Genomic DNA, 18,655 nt, shown 5'->3' with positions numbered 1-18,655 from the left:
TTAATCGAGATATGTTAACCTTAGATCTACATACGAGATATGGGAAAGGATAAAAAGAGATTCCTTTGATAACTTGAGAAGTTTGCAAGAAGAAATGGTAAATATGATTTTCTCATCTGTTTTAAATATATTTGAATAGTTGATTCAAATTTTTATGCCACAAGCCACATTTTTGTCTTGTTTTTAGAGATGCATTATTCAAGAAAAGAAAGAAATGCGAAAGAAAAGCAAGAAAATAATTGCAGAATAATAGACCAAGAAATAACTGGCATGGAATTTAGTTTTTTTATTTTCAACTTTGTATTAAGTCTGTTTCTTTAAATTAGTCCTAGAATTCTTTCTAGGAAGTAAATTTTAGATTACTTTATTTGATGAATGAACAAGTTTGATATTTCTTTTGAATAATAAAATTCAGTTGTTATTTTTAAATATATTTGTTCCACCTATTTCATCAATGAGTATAAATGATAATTATGAATTATTCACTATTGTGAGAATCATAGATTTAATAAATAAAACATATTATTCCAATAACAATTAAGTGAAACAAATAGGTGAATTATTTTTTGAGATTGGCTTGTGTAAAACACTCTAGACTAACACTTTGTAAAACTTTTACATGTTCATAAACTTAAAGAACAAAAACCCCTTATTATATGAAAATGTCAGTGGGGCCTTGCTAAAACATGTGAATTGGCCCAATAGTTTAAAGTAAAATAAAAGTTCTAATGCAATCTTTTGAAAATTAAATATAGTTCAAGTCCCAGTGACAAGTTTGGAAATCAAAATAAAAACATAACATTTCCCTTTAAACTTTGGCATTTTAAGCTGATCGTTTGTTCACCCATTGGATACCCCCACGCCATACACAACCTAACGTCGGAACTCCCCACAATATCATGCGTGCCAATGAGAAACCCTATTTGCTACCTGGAAGAAAAAGTAAGGGGGTGAGCTAAATGCTCAGTAAGGAAGTACAAATAACAGTCAAAGAAAAACACAACAAAACATAATCATATCGTAAGACTCCTATAACGTCATATACATACATCATACTTAATGTCATCATCATACATCGTTATCATGCATCATATATAATAAACATATTAAAAATTATCATCATAAACATTGTCATCATAAGCATCATTATCATATCTTTGTGAACATGACCCCTAATCTTGTTCATGTCACATCTTAAGGTAAAAAGGAGACTCTGGTCCTTTAATAACCTCGGTGCGTCCACCCTATGAGTTACGTCTTGAATCCTTAGTAACTCATTTGTTGTGTTGCATTCAACACGCTAACAACCATTTGCATATCATACAACATACATAAATACATCTAATCGAGTAGCATGAACACAAAAAGGCTATACATGGTTCATCACATTTCACCATATCAATTAAAAATAGCATTTCATACTTCACATCACAAAATATATCTTCATACATAGCATTTATCTTCATACAAACCAATCTTACCGTTCATAAATAAAAAAATATTCTATCTAACTTCCTTACCTCAAGTCCGTGCAAAGCAAAAATTGAACAACTTCACAACGAGCCTATATCCATAATCAAATGGAAATTCTTTAGCATCACATAAGACTTTCTTGTGCCCAACTCATATACCCCATGTGTGCATTGGCCATGCACACATGGTGAAATCTACACATATTTTCCAAACATGCACATTTTACACATAAAATCACCAAAAGAATAATACAACTTCTACCTATTATACATGCATGTTTTCAAGTAAAAATCATAGGATTGAATGTTAGACATATTTATTAACGTAAAAGTGCATTTGAACGTGACATGTATACGTGGGAACGTTGTTAAAAAGTGACGTTAAAAATGATAATTTTCTTTGCGCTTATTTCTATCAATTTCAAAATAAAGATTTATAAGTCATAATTTCTCACAATTATTTATTTCCTTCAAATCCCTAAGCTGATTAATTCTCTTAAGACATTATTTTTATTTCATAAAAATGATTTACTTAGCAATTTTAAAAAATATAATAAATCCATTGATTTTTTTTAATTGCATAGAAAATAAGAAGATTTTTGAAATTATCTAAAGTACTTATAAATATCATGTTTCCCTTAAAAAATAACACTTTATTTAAATTAATAAAATTACTAGATTGATGTGAGAAAAATATAATTTGCTTGTATTATTTAAGACTTAATTTTATGTAGAATAAATTCATATGTGATAATTAAATAATTAATTTAAATTTATTAAACTAAACTTTCAGCCACCATTTAATTTGTTTAAAAATCACAAGTGAATTAAATATCAACATTTTTCTTAATTAAAACAAAGAAAATCATACTCATTAAAATTTGAACATTCAAGGTTACATTTACAATACCATTTTCAATATTTACATAGTTTAGGGTGTTATATTATTTCAACAAACACACAAATTTACTTTCATTTCAAAGACTTTTCAAAAATTTTACCAAAAATTCCAGCAACAAAATAAACCCTCAAAATTCACCATCTTGAAATTAAAACTCAAATTTTCTCTAAAAATATAAAAAAGGTAGGTATTTATTTGAGTAAAAATATCATTTTAATGCAAATTAAAATTCCCTTTTAATTTCTTAAAATTATTATAGCACTTGCAAAAACATTTAAGCATGCATATCATTATTTCCATCATATTCTATACCATTTATACACAAAAATCAGCAAGCATAACAAGTCATGAAATTCATCTTTTACATCATGCTTCACAAAATTTACACAATAATCACACATGTTTAATTAACAAAAAATTTAAACACAACCCTAGCATGTACCTATTATCACATTGTCAATCTAGGAAAATCCCTAACATCACATAGACATTCAAATCATAGGCATGTTTCTAAGATCACAACTCACAAAAAAATCGGAAAAGAAAATAAAACATGCTAAAAGAAAATAAAACCCTATGTCGAAACCCTCATGGCTTAAACATAAAATAGAAGCAAATTTCTAATTTACATTCATATGAAACCTAACATGTTTCTATCATCATTCATTAACTTATTGATAAATCATGATCTCATAGACATATTAATCAAATTTCATGGATTCAATAACAAGAGTCCATATTAATTATCATGCCAATATTTACGTAGGATCCTAGAACATGGATCTAACAAAATTAAAATAACAATCATACAAGGAGGATCCCTATACACGCATAAACCAAAACATATTTTGAACATGAACATAGAATACCAAAATCATCACACATCACATATAAGTATTTCAAAGACCACCTAAATCAACACAGAAAAAAATTCAAAAAGAACCAAATCACTAACAATCTATTAGATATCATACATAATCAAAACAAAACTAATGATCAACTACCTCCTTTGATAGAGTACAAAAACTCAATTTGGCCACCACCATTGAATCACTTCCCTAGGGATTTCGAACATCACAAGAAAAGAAAACCACCAATTATTTTTCTTAGATTTCAAGAAGAAGAGGATTCAAGACTAAGGATAACAAAATAAACAAAACATAAGTACATACCTAGTGGTTTTTGGAACCCTACCATTCTTCCTCTTCTCTTCTCCTTCTTTCTCTTCCTTCTCTCTTTCTCTAGAATTTTGTCCACTCTCTCTCTCCTTCTCTCACTAGGCCGACGGCACCAAGGAGCCAAAATGGCTCTTTTCTTCTTTCCTTCCCTCTTTATTCTAACCTAGCCCAATAATAGCCTAATGAAGGAAAAGGTAAGTTTCCTCCACTTGCTGCTTTCTTTTATTTTATTTTTATTTGATTTTTCTTAATTAAGGGAAAAATAAAGAGTGCATAAAGATGGCAACCCCTCTTCCCTTTTTAACTAAAAGTTACCCAAATAAAAATGGGAGTGTAATCCCTACTTTCCCACTATGCTCCACATGTCCGCCCTCTTCATTTCCCATTCTTTTTATTTTTTTTAATTAAAGAAAAATATAAATCTAATAAAAGGAAACAATAAAGTGTGTAGAAAATTCTATACAAGTGCACCATGTAACCATGCATATGCACACACTCAATTACTAGGGTGCATTACCATGCACCTTGGTGCATTCAATCAAAACTCAATTATTCACAAATTAAATAAATAATTAAACCAACAATTAATAATTAAATTCAAACAATTTCTAACAATTTCTAACAATCAATTTAAACAAATAGATAAAACAAAGCACAAAATTAAATAAATAAAAATTTGGTGCGCTACAACTTGTAATTAATTACACACATAAAACAAATAAAAGACGGTCTTTTATTGGAACCATTCATTGGTTCTATCGCTCTTTATATAGTCTATTAATTAAAGTTTACCAGAAGACCTTTCTCCTAAGAAATGCTCAAAAATCACATAATCGTTTAGCTAATACATATAGATGTATGTTGAACCTTTTAATGTTCAAAGCTAAAAGAGATAATAAATAGTAAGTCAATATTGATTGACATTTATTTAAGATATGTTTATTTTTGTTTAATGTAATGAAAATTTCTAGAATTTTTCATGCAGCATTCAAAGTAAAGTCACTTAAAGACTTGTTTGATCTAATCAAAACGAAGTCTAAACTCGAATTTAGAATTTAATTAATTTGGATGTGAACTTGGAATTCAAACCCAACTCACATACAGCAAGAATGCTAAAGCAACATTAGTATTTTTGAAATGGAATATAATCATATTAAATAGATAATGAATGGTCATTATCGTCTTTATTATTTCTATAATTTTAATACTTGTTATACTCTATACATGTTTGATTGTACATCATCAAAGACTTAAAAGTTGAGATTCACAAGTGGTTATGTAAATAAATTGAAATTTTCCCTGAAGTCATTTAGTGTAACAATTTAATAATCGTAAAAGATTACATAAGAGTTTGTATCTCTTAAATGCTACTTTAATGAAGCATGATTATTATAATCACTATATTTTTCTAGTTAACTTGTACTAGAAATAATAACTGCAAGTCAAGTAAGTGAGTTACTGATAATTAACAATGATAAAACCAAAGAATATCACAAATTATGTAAATCATTATTGTAGTAGGAGCGTTAGTTAGTAACTACTCCATTACAAATGTAAAGTTAGTTAATTGTGTGTAACACAATCTAACTATATTTCATTCACATAATAGTATGAAATGAAAAGGCTTTTATGAAAATAATGGTTGAAACACCATGAATCTAGAAATGGAATTTGGAATTCTATGACATCTGGATCCTTGAACATCCAACTAAAGTTCATGAAACTTCAATTTGAAACATGATATTCAAAATGAAGCGGAGAACAGAGGAAAGTAAAGACTTTTCAGAGTAAGGTTAATAGCCTTAGGTTATAAACAGAATGAAGAATTTATTACTTGAATAAATATCTTCTACTGTAACCAAGCTTAAATATGTTTACATACTCTTATCCATTGCTTTATTCATGGATTATGAGATTAATTTAAATGGATGTCTAAGTAGTCTTTACTGATTGACTGACATGGCGAAACCGTTTGAAGATCTTGACTAGAAAGATTCTGTTGTGATTCTTATTTTTAATATTAATAATGTTCTGATCATTGGGAATGATGTAGAGAAATCATCAATACAAAAGAAATGGTTAGTTGAATGTTTCTAAATATTAGATTTAGAAAAGCCAAGAATGTTGTATACATTCAAGTCTATAGAGATTGAAAGAACAATCTTTTGGCACTGTCTCAAGCAACTTATATGATAAGAAGTTTAAATATTTTAGTTTACAAAAATCCAAGAAATGCTTTTTGCCTTCCCGGCCAGGAGGATGAATTATCTAAATAATAATATCCATTTTTTATTTTACGAGAAAAGAAAGACATGAGACAGTATTCCTACAACACAATGTTGGACTGTTTAATTTATCGAATGTTATGTTTTTTAATTAACATTTGTTAAACGTTGGGAATAGTCAGCAGTTGTCAATCTAATGATGGATAATTATAAGGACTTAATTTTGAGTATCTTGAATATAATGGAGATTATATGTTTTGCATTTAGGCAATGACCTAAAATCCTAAAGGATGAACTGATTTTAAATTGTCAAAGATTAATATCAAAATTAGCTTCCATAATCGTGGTGGAAACATATTATCCTGGAAATGTATGGGACATTTCAGATTTATATATTTCACCATAGAAGCTGAAATGTAATAGCAACGAGTAGTTATGTAGGCTATTTGATTTAGTTGATTTCTTTGTCATTATAGAAATGGTTTGAGACTAGAATAAACAACTAGTATCTCACTGTGAAAGCAATTGAGATACAAGTATCCTAAAAGAACTAGAAATCATGAAAGGGTAAAGTACATGAAATGAAGTATCATTTAATTCAAGACAATTTTCCATAATTGACATAATGATCTTGAAGATAACTTCAAAATAGTTTCTTACAAAACTGTTAACAAAGACTTTGTTAGACAAATTCGTTTCGGAGAATGTGATTGATACATTAAGAGAGATGCCTCAATTTTCTTTAGGGCAAGTGAGAGATTGTTGGGAATAGTGCCCTTAAAGCAATTGTAGTTGACAAATGTTTAAATGAAATAAATAATTGAATTGAATTATTATATATATATAGAATATGTATGATATTATGTTGATAATATTAAGTAAATATCAGAAAATTCATAAGTTTATCTATGTGGTCTTAATCTCATATTGGTATGAGATGATCAAGATTAAGAAAATAAACTTAAAACAGTTCACAGTAAAATAAAGTTATGACATCTTTTGATTAATTACTGCTAGTACAATTTTCTAATATTATGAATACAAGTGACCTAGATCTGGGTCACTAGTGTAGTAGGACACTTTAGTGAAGATACTTTATATATAGTAATATATAAAACTTGACCAGATGTGATTTGTTAAGACTTATTTAAACACCGTTTAATAGTATTGATCAAACACATCAAACGATGATCATATACATGATAATTTTAATCTTGAGGTTGCTATGAACTCCTATATATGTCATATGATCCTTTGATTCATGCATTAAGGTTTGCCAGAATGATTAGGCTAAGAACAATTGTTTTGGGGACTCAATGATATATATGGCTCGGGACATAGTTTAACAGATATAGAATCTATAACTTCTTATAGATTAAATAATGGTTCCCTATTGGGTTAACTTTTGGAACTGAAAAGGTTATGAGCTCCCACTTCGCAAACCTGTTGTGACACAACCTTCACTAGTAAAGTCAATGGTATTAGAGGAACAAGATATAACTAAAAGGGTAAAACAATAATTTTATTCCCTTTTAATTATGAACAAGTAAAAGTGGATTAACGTTGTATGTAATGATTATATCAATTGACACTTTATTAGTTAATAAAGTACTTTGTAAATATATGTCTATAATTATCAAGAGTTCAATTTCATATTTATAGTGGAGTTATCACTAGATTAATAAATATGATTATTTAATCAAAGATCTTTAATTAATAATCTAATATATATTCGAGCTTAAACATATAGCGACCTATGCTGACCCAAGTGCTTTACCGGGCAAAGGATTCATGGCCTTTTTTGAGTGGGTGAGTACATCACCCTTAGAGGGACTTGCCCTAACGGCCTGGATTCACCATGCTTAATGCCAATCTCGGCCTTTCCCGTCCCCGACTTTCATTGTTCCTGGCCTTTCCCATTCTCGACCTTCGTCGTTCATTCATAATCATGCACAACATAGGATAATATTTATAAGTATTCACACACATATTAAACACAAATAATAAGGTCATGCCATGCTCTACGGGCACACACAATTTTCTTACCTATGTCCCGAGTTGATTGATTAATGCGATCCCAAGCACAATCTCCAAAACCCGAACCTTGACGTAAAACCTTGTCACCACACATCAATAAACAAACATCCATCAAATCCTAATCAATTAAGAACTTTATATTAATATTTTAGCCTTCGGGACCTCGAATTCTACTATACCGAGTAGTAGAATCCTTCCCGAGCCCTTAAATTTAGGTTCCCGAGCTTAAAACCCCACATTGGCCATAATTCCCTATTTGAGTCGTGGCCCAGGCAATTAGGGCTTTGACGCGCCACCAGTTAGAGAGCCTTGGGCTCTCATCAAGGGGACACAGGTCACGATGTGCCTCAGTCTGTGCCACGACACCTGGACAATTTCAGAAGCTCCCAAGCCTCTTTGTTCATACAGGTTGCGACACCTGAAGAACAGGGTCGCAGCCTGAGCCCCAAAACCCAAAAATCCCATGCATTTTTACTACGTTTTCCTCAGCTAGACTTACTAATTCATACCCAATTCAGCCCCTATACCCAGAATTAAACCTAGAATTCGTATCTAGGGAAGATAATCAATATAAACACTACAAAAAGCAGCTCATGATCTCATCAAAACCTCAAAATCAAACCAAGGCTTGAACCTAAGCAAAACTTAAATAAATTCAAAGCAAAAGCTTAAAAATTTAGTACCATAATCCTCACCTCAATTGATGATTCAACCTGAGCTATTTCCAACCTCTACAAGCTTGAAATTCCCCAACCTTCTCCTATTTTTTCCCAAAGAATTCCTCCAGGTTTCCACTTACACCAAAGGGAAGAGAGGGAGAGCAAGAGAACGTGGGAGAAAGAGAAAGATTGGCTGAGAGTTGTGTTTTTTTTTCCTCACTACTTGTACAGTCTGGCCAAAACCAAGTCTATGCCGAGCTGTAGAATACCAAAAATGCCCCTAAGTAAATCTTAGTCCCTTCTTACACCACCAAGGGTAAAATTGTCATTCGCCACATCCCAGTAATTCCTCGAGTGTTCCTATAATACTCCATCTAACCCCCAAAATACTTAAACAATTGCTAAATTACTAGACGTTACCCAGTAACTCCAAACACATACTATATTCCCAAAATACCCCTAGGCTCACCCCGAGCCAGGTATTTGACCTCGCTGTGACTATTTCGCTATTCCGCTCTCTAGGGTTGTCTCGAATCACACATCACAAATAAATCTCCTCAATCTTGTGGTCTCAAGCACAATACACTTATAATTTACATTTATGCCCTCAATGGGCCAACATTATAAAATGGAGATATAAACAAAATGGGAACACATGAAAATTTAATTCGCCTAAACATGCATTTCTAATCACATAATCATTTAATCCACGTAATAACATAATTAAATCAATTATTGCCCACCCGGCACGCTAATCAAGGCACTAAGCCTAAGCCTTATTAGCAAATTTGGGACGTTACACCGACCCGCGACCCTATGAACCCCATCCCGACCCCTAAAAGGCCCTATCTCGACCCCCGACCTTATCCCAACTCTATAAAGACCATATCCCGACCCTCGACCCTATAAGGACCTTATCCCGATCCCCGACCCTATAAATACCCTATCCCGACCCCCGACACTATAAAGACCCTATCTTGACCCCAGACACTATGCCAATCCCCGACCCTATCCTGACCCTATAAATCTACAAAAATTGGGTAGCATCTCCCCTATACTAATGACCTAGCCATTTGTAAACAGTTAAAAAATAATTCAAACAACACACTATAAGTTCATTCCTTATATCTTCGTGGCACACAAAAATTTCACAAAACCTACTTCACCAATACATAAAAGTTCATAACCTCCCTTATCACCTAAGCAGACAATGTGTATCTCATAACCTACTTCACTATGGATGAATATTTTGGATATTAAAACTCCTCTAACATTAGTAAATAATAATAATAACAAAGTAAAAAATAAGAGACACGTACCAATTAATAAAATGCTCTGTTTATCCATAAATCAGATGTTGATGACGTGGCAAGGATTTTTGACACGTGGCAGACACGTAGTAGACATACGGCTTGCCTATCGACCAGCATTATTTTTACACAAAGAGATCAAGTTTTATATACGACCAGCCTGGTCATATATTCGTTCATTTATGTAAAGATCTGTGCAGTTGTGAGGATATCCGAGAATATCTCTTCATTATGACCAGCAGATCCGATCATTAAGGATAGATATTATTTCCTAATTCATTTAACTCTTCCTGGGCCTATAAATATACAAGAGAAAGCTCAAGGAAGGGGATCGATCTTTTTGCTTATAGAATTACATTACTATTATCCATCACTGTATTGTTTTCTTCCTCTAAGGTCCGTGAAACTCATGAACCCTTGTTCTTTGATCACGCCTTGGGAATTCAATATCAATAATAGTATCAAGTGGACGTAGGTTATTACCAATCATTAGGGTCGAACCACTATAAATCCATGTGTTCTTTATTTTTCCATTAGATTATTTTCAAGCTCTATATAATTTTCTTGTCGTTTCCTAGAATCCGTGTCGTTGACCAAAATCAGGGTCAACATTCTGGTGCTTTCATTGAGAGACTTGAATCCGAGAAAAACTAATGGCAAAGACTACCAAGAAAATTAGACAGGCTGCTGCCGCTCCATCCCAGCCTCCTCCACCAAACATGGCTGAAGACGAACCTCATTTGGAGTTCGATAAGGAGGAAGTAGACTCTGAGGCTCTGAAGACAACACTTCGGGTGTTGCAAGATGAATTGGCCGATCTGACGGCCAATCAGGAGAGTGCCGCCGAGATAATGACATCATAGCAAAGAGAGATAGAGCGCTAGCGCCAAGAGCTGCGCGAGAGACAGGCGGAGATGGACCGTCGTCAGAGGGATGCCATGGCAGCCCTCGAAGCAGCCCTCCAATTAGCTAGGAATCAGGCTGCACCTGCCTCGCAGCCTGATCAACCCCCGAGTGGACCACCTCAAAGAGGTCCCAATCCTAGCCCTCCGCTCCAGCCTACAAGCCCTCTAAGGCCGGAGCAGCCACCAATGCCTCAAGAAGATGTCCCACCTAAGGACCCTGAGACATAGCCTCCATCCCAGGCTGGTCGAGGCAATCCCCCGCGTCCCAGGCAGAATAGGGCCGGGCAACAACCCGAAGCCCTAGACGCCCAGGGGGTGAAGAGCCGCACCCACCGAGCAGGGGGCAATGTCCTTCTGCCAACAGGAGGAATTCAGAGACAGGCTCTGTGGTCAGGGACCCTCCATGACATGACAATGCACGAGGACCCACCGACTAGCACAGGCCTCCCCCTAACGCTCAGGAAGTTCTAGCCCAAGGAGGCAATAGAAGAAACAGTCGATCCCACCATAACTAGTCAAGGTTCAGAGATAGCCACGGATACAATCAGGCCGACTCGGGCAGAGGAAATGCTGGTTGGAGGAACAAGGAGAGAGGTGGAGGCAGAAGCCCACCAGCTAGAGAAGACCAACAAGCAGGACGTAATTCTGGGGGGCAGCCCAGACGAAACACGTCTTTAGCCGACTCGGAGACGAAGAGACGAAGACTTGACCGATGTACTTAACGACTGCTGAGAAAGGCACGATGAGTACATTCCCCCGGCACCAGAGGCCCCAGCAATTCCTGAAGCCGTTCAAGCTTAAATCGATTCCCTGAACCAGGCTGGACAACAGCTGGTCGGGGGGCGGACATCGCATATCGAGTACGATCGGAGGAGAGGCACTCCTTTCATACAAAGAATTGGTGTGGCAGAAACCCCTAGTAAGTTCAAGATGCCAACTCTGCCACACTTTGACGGGTACAGAGACCCGGTATCTCATGTAAACAAATTTGAGATACAAATGGACATTCAGAAAGTCTCTGAAGACGCTCGCTGCAGGATCTTCCCAACGACCCTTTCTGATGCCACTCAGGAGTGGTTCTTTAAGTTCCCTCCTACAAGTATAATATCCTGGGAAATGTTCATGAAGGAGTTTTACGGACAGTTCTATGCGGGTCGTGTGCACCCCACTTAGGCAAACCAACTGGTCGAGATACGCCAGAAAGAAGGAGAGCCTTCGAAGGAATATGTTCAGTGCTTCATGCGAGTCGCAGCAGGAGCCAAGACTTTGGGCGATGAAGGCAAGATGATGGCCCTAACCGCTGGGTTTAGGCACCATTCTCCTCTCTGGAGTAGCCTCAGGAAGCACGAGGTTAATACTACCCAAGAGCTTTTAGATCGAGTCGATCGGTACATCAAGCTCGAGGATGCGATTGCCAACGAAGGCAAGTCGCCAGCAAAGGACAAGGAGCCCAAGGAAGATCCCACCAAAGCCGCCAACGGGTCTAAGCCCAATGGCAACGGCAAGGGAAAAGGGAATGGGAACGGTAAAAATGGTGGAAAGCGGGTGAATGGCGAACCCTTGACCTCCGAGAGTAATTGCCCCAAAAATAATCGGTATGAACCGAAATTCACCAATTACACCGCCCTTGTCGAGAGTCGAGTCGAGGTGTTCCAAGCGACCAATTCGAGTGTGCCCTACAGATGACCCGCCTATATGAAAGGATATCTCCAAGAGAGATTCGACAAAGTTCTGTCGTTATCATAACGACTACGGGCACGACACAAATGAGTGTAACCAGCTGAAGGACGAGATTGAGTTCCTGAGAAGACAGAGACACTTAAGAAGATATGTATAAGCTGCAGGAGGTTCTCAGCGAGAGGCTCAAGGTGGCAATGAGTCGGCGCCTACACGCCAGCGCTCGCAACCTTTACAGCCAGCTCCCGTGGCAGGAACCTTACTCACCATTCGCGGAGGCCCAAATCTCGCAGAAGATAGTGGAAAAGCGAGTGAATGATACGCTCAAACCCTACGCCACAACCAGGACATCGAGATGATGAATGTTGAGGATCATGCACCCAAAAAGGCTGGAACAGAGGAGGAACCGATCACCTTCTCTGATGACGATGCCCAGCATGTGCGATTCCCACACTCCGATCCGCTGGTCGTGGATGTTCAAATCGCAAATATGATGGTGAAAAGGGTGTTGGTCGATACAGGAAGTTTGGTCAACATCCTATATAAGTCCTCGCTGGAAAGGATGAAACTTTCCATCAAGGACCTAGAACCATGCAACAAAACCATTTATGGTTTTTCCGGAGAAGGGCTCGCCCCAGTAGGGTCAATTAGACTCCTAGTCACAACAGGTACCGCACCTGCTAAAAGGACATTACTCACCACTTTTATAGTGGTTGATTGTCCTTCAGCGTATAATGCCGTAATAGGGAGACCTATTCTGGTTGACCTTCGAGTTGTCACTTCTGTATGGCACCTTGCCATGAAATTCCCAACAGACGCAGGAGTAGGATGCCTACTAGGAAACCAGCGAGAGGTGAGAGAATGCTACAATGCCTCGATCACCAAGGCAAAAAAGGGTGTATCGAGGGATGCCGTCGGAAAAGAGTTGCAAATGGCATCTGATGTTCAAGCCTGCTTAAGAGATAATCTCACCAAATAGGGCATTTCCCAAAGGGAGGATAGAGACTTAGATCCTCGCATTGGGGATTTTGAAGAAGAAGTAGGCCCCATCAAGGACCTTGAAGAAGTCCAACTCGATGAGGGGAATCCGACCAGAGTTGTGAAAGTCGGTAAAATCTTGAAGGCAACGACAAAACAAGCACTGGTGGAGTTCTTAAAAAGGAACTAGGACATATTTGCCTGGTCGCATAAAGACAGGGTTGGGATAGATCCTGCAATCATCAGCCATGTCCTGAACATTGACAAAAACTTCCCACCTATGCAGCAGAAAAGAAGGCTGCTCGACAAGGACCGATCAAAAGCTTTGAAGGAAGAAGTGGAGAAGCTGAAGGAGAATGGGTTCATCAGGGTGGCGTTTTATCCATCGTGGGTCTCCAATCCCGTACTCATGCCCAAGCCAAATGGCAAGTGGCGTACGTGCGTGGATTTTACAGACCTCACTAAAGCCTGCCCTAAAGACTGTTTCCCACTCCCGAGGATTGACCAGCTGGTCGATGCCACTTCAAGACACAAGATCCTCTCAGTTATGGATGCATACTCTGGGTATAACCAAATTAGTATGCATCCCCCTGATGAGGATCACACTAGCTTTCGAATGATACAGGGCTCTACTGTTACGAGGTGATGCCCTTTGGTTTGAAAAACCCTGGTGCGACTTACCAGAGACTCGTCAACCACATGGTCAAGGAGCTGATCGAGGCAAACATGGAGGTCTACGTTGACGACATGCTGGTTAAGTCGAGGAAGGCAGAAGGACAAGTAAGGGATTTGCAGGAATGCTTCAATGTCCTTTATAAATATAGGATGACGCTGAATCCCCTCAAATGTTCCTTCGGAGTTGGATCAAGGAAGTTCTTGGGATTCATAGTTAACTCAAGAGGAATTGAAGCTAATCCCCAGAAGATAAAAGCCCTGATTGAGATGAAGTCTCCAATAAAGATTAAGGATGTCCAAAGTCTGACTGGGAGAATTGCTGCCCTTAGTAGATTTATTTCAAAATCAACGGACAATTGTGTCCCATTTTTCAATCTACTCAGAGGCAGCAAGAAGTTTGAATGGACAGATGAGTGCGAACAGGCCTTTCAAGCATTGAAAGCGCATATGGCGCAGCCGCCCATCCTGTCAAAACCAGTAGATAAAGACACTTTGTTCGTTTGCCTGGCAATCACAGATTACGCTGCTAGTGCTGTTCTGGTGAAAGAAGAAGAAGGTGTGTAGAAGGCCGTCTATTACATAAGAAAAAGGCTGATCAGAGCAGAAATAAGATATCCCCCCATTGAAAGGTTATCCTACTACTTAGTATTGGCCTCTAGGAAGTTGTGGCCTTATTTCGAAGCCCATCCGATTATGGTATTAACCGACCAGCCTCTTCGGCAAGTTCTGCAAAAGCCAGGTTGTCGGAAGATTACTAAAGTGGGCAGTCGAGCTCGAAGAGTTCGACATATCTTACCTGCCGTGAGCAGCAATAAAGGGACAAGCCTTAGCTGACTTCATCACCGAGTTTACAGAGCCCGCGGGTGGCGAGCAGATCGATGAGCCTAGCGAAGCTGAATGTCAAACACAAGCACCCTCGTGGAAATTATTCACCGACGAATCATCTAACGAATCCCACGCAGGAGCAGGAGTGATATTGATAACACCGGAAGGGCATCGATTTCACTGTGCAATAAGATTTGACTTCACTGCCTCTAACAATGAGGCTGAATATGAAGCACTGCTCGCTGGACTACGATTAGCCAAGGATATGAACATTAAAGTGCTTGACATTTATAGTGATTCTCAGCTAGTCGTGAATCAGATCTTGGGAGAGTATCAAGCACGAGGATTAAAAATGGTCGCCTATCTGAACAAATCAAAAGATCTGTTAGCCCAATTTAGCCGATACACTCTACAGCAAGTGCCTCATCATCAGAATTCCAATGCAGACGCTTTGGCAAAGTTGGCAATTACAAAAGATGCTGATACTTTGAACATAGTGTCAGTCGAGCGACTGCCCTCACCCAGCATCCAAGTAACAGAAACCTCTCTAGTCATCCAAATGGCGGATACATGGATGGCACCATATGTAGAATATCTGTCAAGCGGCGTTCTACTAGCGGACAGAAACAAAGCTACGACCCTTCAGCGGCAAGCTACTAGGTATATCCTTGTCGATGGAGTTCTGTACCGAAGGGGATACTCACTGCCACTTCTCAGGTGTATTACAAAGGAAAAAACCAAAGAGTTGATGAAGGAGGTACACGAAGGTTTTTGCGGGGACCACGCTGGGGGGCAAAGCCTGTCGAAAAAGATCCTAAGGCAAGGATATTTCTGGCCAACAATGAATGAAGACTCCATGGAGTTCGTGCGAAAATGTGACAAGTGTCAAAGGTATTCTTAGATCCGTGAGCTGCTCCCAATGAGTTAAAGCAGATGCAGAGTCCATGGCCCTTTGCGGTTTGGGGAATAAAGCTAATCAGATCTTTGCCTACAGGGAAAGGTGGTGTAAAATACGCAGAGGTTGCCATCGACTACTTCACCAAATGGGCCGAGGCTGAGCCACTCGCGACCATAACAACGAAGAAAGTGCTCGACTTCGTGGTCAAAAACATCATCTGTCGCTATGGATTGCCAAAAAAGATAGTCTCAAATAATGGCACCCAGTTCGACAGTGATCTATTCACTTTTGCAAACACCGCGACATTATTAAAAGCTTTTCTTCAGTTGCTCATCCCCAGTCGAATGGATAAGTCAAGGCAATCAACAAAACGCTGAAGGATACACTGAAGAAAAGACTTGAAGAAGCTAAGGGAGCATGGCCAGTATAGTTGCCTGAAGCCCTATGGTCATATAGAACTTCCCACCGAATAGCAACATGTCATACCCCATTTTCCTTGGCATACGGATATGAAGCCATGTGTTCTTGTTGAGCTGGATTCGCCCTCTCACCGCAGATTAACATACGACCAGGATTCTAACAGCTAGCTCCTCATGGAATCCTTGGACTCGATTGATGAAAGACGAGAACAAGCCCAGCTCCGAGTAGCTGCATACCAGCAAAAGGTCGCCCGGTATTTCGACTCCAAAGTTCGAGAAAGAAAGTTCAATGTTGGAGAACTTGTGCTCCGAAGAGTTTTTCTTAACACCTGCGACCAAGCTACTAGAGTACTCGGGCCAAATTGGGAAGGGCCTTACCAGATTGATGAAGTCCTTCACCCAGGCACTTATAAACTTGCCCGCTTAAACGGAGATCTCGTTCCTCGATATTGGAATGGAGAACACCTACGCAAGTATTATCAATGAACAATTCTTCTTAAAGAATTGGCTTGTATAAAATTTACTTTTTACAAGTTTTGTATAAGATCTTATTGATCACTCGTAAAGACATGTTTAGTCCATTTACTACGAGAATAAAAGGGATTGTGCTCAGCCAGTCATTTCTTGCCAACTATTGTATTTATTACAAGTATTTTCTCACTATGTGTGTTGTTTTGCTGTATTATAATTGTAATCACATTGCTACGAGCAGTAACGTTCAGGCATGTTCTAGTCAAGACAAGTGACCAAGGACCTAAAGCTCCCCAATCACTTGGGGGGCATCCAAGGTACAAGTAAGCAAAACATATCATTAAAAGGTATGTAAACACATGAGCAAAATAAGTGAAAGCATGCTAGGGCACTTAGAGTATTTTTCAAAATTTTGATATTTTGTTAAATCAAACCAAAGTGCTATGCTAAGTTCGGTCATGCGAACAATTAGATATTATAATAATATGCAAATATTTTGTAATATCAAAGTGATCCTTTTACACCGCAAGCAGTAACTGCTTGGATCTAATTGTTTAAAATAAAAGTAAAAGCTTCCCGTGGAGCAAACCAAAAAATTATATTGTCTTTACATCATGACCCGTAGGTCGTGTAATTAAAAAAGAAATATAAAAAGAAAAAATTATGGAGCTTGAGGAGCTGGAGGATCCTGGGGAGGGTTCTGGTCAACGACTTCATTATCTACACCCTCCATCCCGGTGGCCAGCGAGATTTTGAGGGAAGCACGGACCCTCAATCCCTCTTCTTCAGCCAGTTGCACCGCGCAACGAGCTAGCTTAGCTTCCCTTGCGTTCTCAGGAAGATAATCAAAATTGGCACCCTGATTATGCTTCCAGAAGTCATAGAAGCACCTCAGGGTGGCATTTTTGTACCTCTCTAAGTTGACAGCATTGGTCTTCTCCAAGTCCTTAACTCGATCCTCCATGTCTCTGGTTTCTAGCCAGCTCGCGATCAAGTCCAGTTCGAGCTGCTTAGCCACCTTATAATTAGAGCGGATGGACTCCTTGTATTGGTCCCTCAGCTCGCGGGCTTTCTCCAGAGACTTCAGCTTCTCCTCCAACTCCTTGGCTAGTTGGGCCTTTTCCGCAGTCACCACTGCCAACTGATGAGCATGCCTGGCCGCGGCAGCTTTGAGTTCGTCCTCGTGCCGTTGATCCGAGGTCCTGGCCTCCTCGGTGACGGCACCTATGTGGATGAGACCAGCGGTAAGAGTCAGCATGGCCTGCATTTAGAAAAAAATTTAGACAAACAGTAAAATTACCAAAAGCCTAATGTCACAAAGGAGACAACTTACACTGGTGAACTCATTCAGGGCTCGGTTCAGAACTGGGTCGATGCCCATCATCTCCGTAGCCGCCATTGTCGCCCAGCAGCGGTCATGCTTGGCGATTTTGGTGAGCCTCTCCTTGATAAGTTTACAGGAGTGGCCAACCATTAGATTCCCGATTGAGGCACGAGCTTCCTGTTGGGTTTGGTGAGATGGGGCAGCAGGAGAAGGAGTCGACCCAGCCGCAGCAAATGGAGTCTGCTGCTAGCGGGGGGAAGGCGGAGTCGCGGTGGCCGAGGGCCCAGCCTCCGAAGGGCCTGCATTCCGGACCTTCTTCGGCTGAGGCTCTTTGTTGCTCTCCCCAGCATGTCTCTTGCTGGCTCTCTTTTTGCTCTGAGGGGCAGCAGCAGCCTCTGGGGTGTTGTAAAGGTCGAATACATTGGTGGAGTCCATACCTGAAAATCAAGAACAAAGTCAAACCATGAGATAGCATGAATAGCCAATCACATTACATCAAAAAAAGAAACAAAAAAGGATTGCAGAGTCCAATTCCCGAGCTATTATTACTGGTCGCTACACTACAGACTTTACTAGTCTTACACTCATTCTTTGACACGAAGAAGTCTGACCCTAAGTGTAGAGCATATTAAAAATTGTCATCCCCATCGAATAGATGACAGGGAATTTGCAAATTTTTTAAAAGCGAAATTATAATACTG

At 38.6% G+C, this 18,655-nt stretch overlaps 1 long non-coding RNA gene across 1 annotated transcript; it reads right to left on the bottom strand.

Moving 5' to 3' along the window:
• Positions 1–603: 603 nt before the first annotated feature.
• LOC133824119 (uncharacterized) lies at positions 604–3,834 on the bottom strand. Its single transcript, XR_009888485.1, has 3 exons — positions 3,546–3,834; positions 3,378–3,431; positions 604–930 (listed from the first exon to the last, which is right to left on the bottom strand). It is a non-coding gene; the product is annotated as an uncharacterized LOC133824119 (long non-coding RNA).
• Between the last annotated feature and the right edge of the window lie 14,821 nt (positions 3,835–18,655).

Source organism: Humulus lupulus, chromosome 1 (genome assembly GCF_963169125.1).
Source record: "Humulus lupulus chromosome 1, drHumLupu1.1, whole genome shotgun sequence".
Taxonomy (NCBI): Eukaryota; Viridiplantae; Streptophyta; class Magnoliopsida; order Rosales; family Cannabaceae; genus Humulus; species Humulus lupulus.
This window is presented reverse-complemented; position numbering and strand designations above follow the sequence as displayed.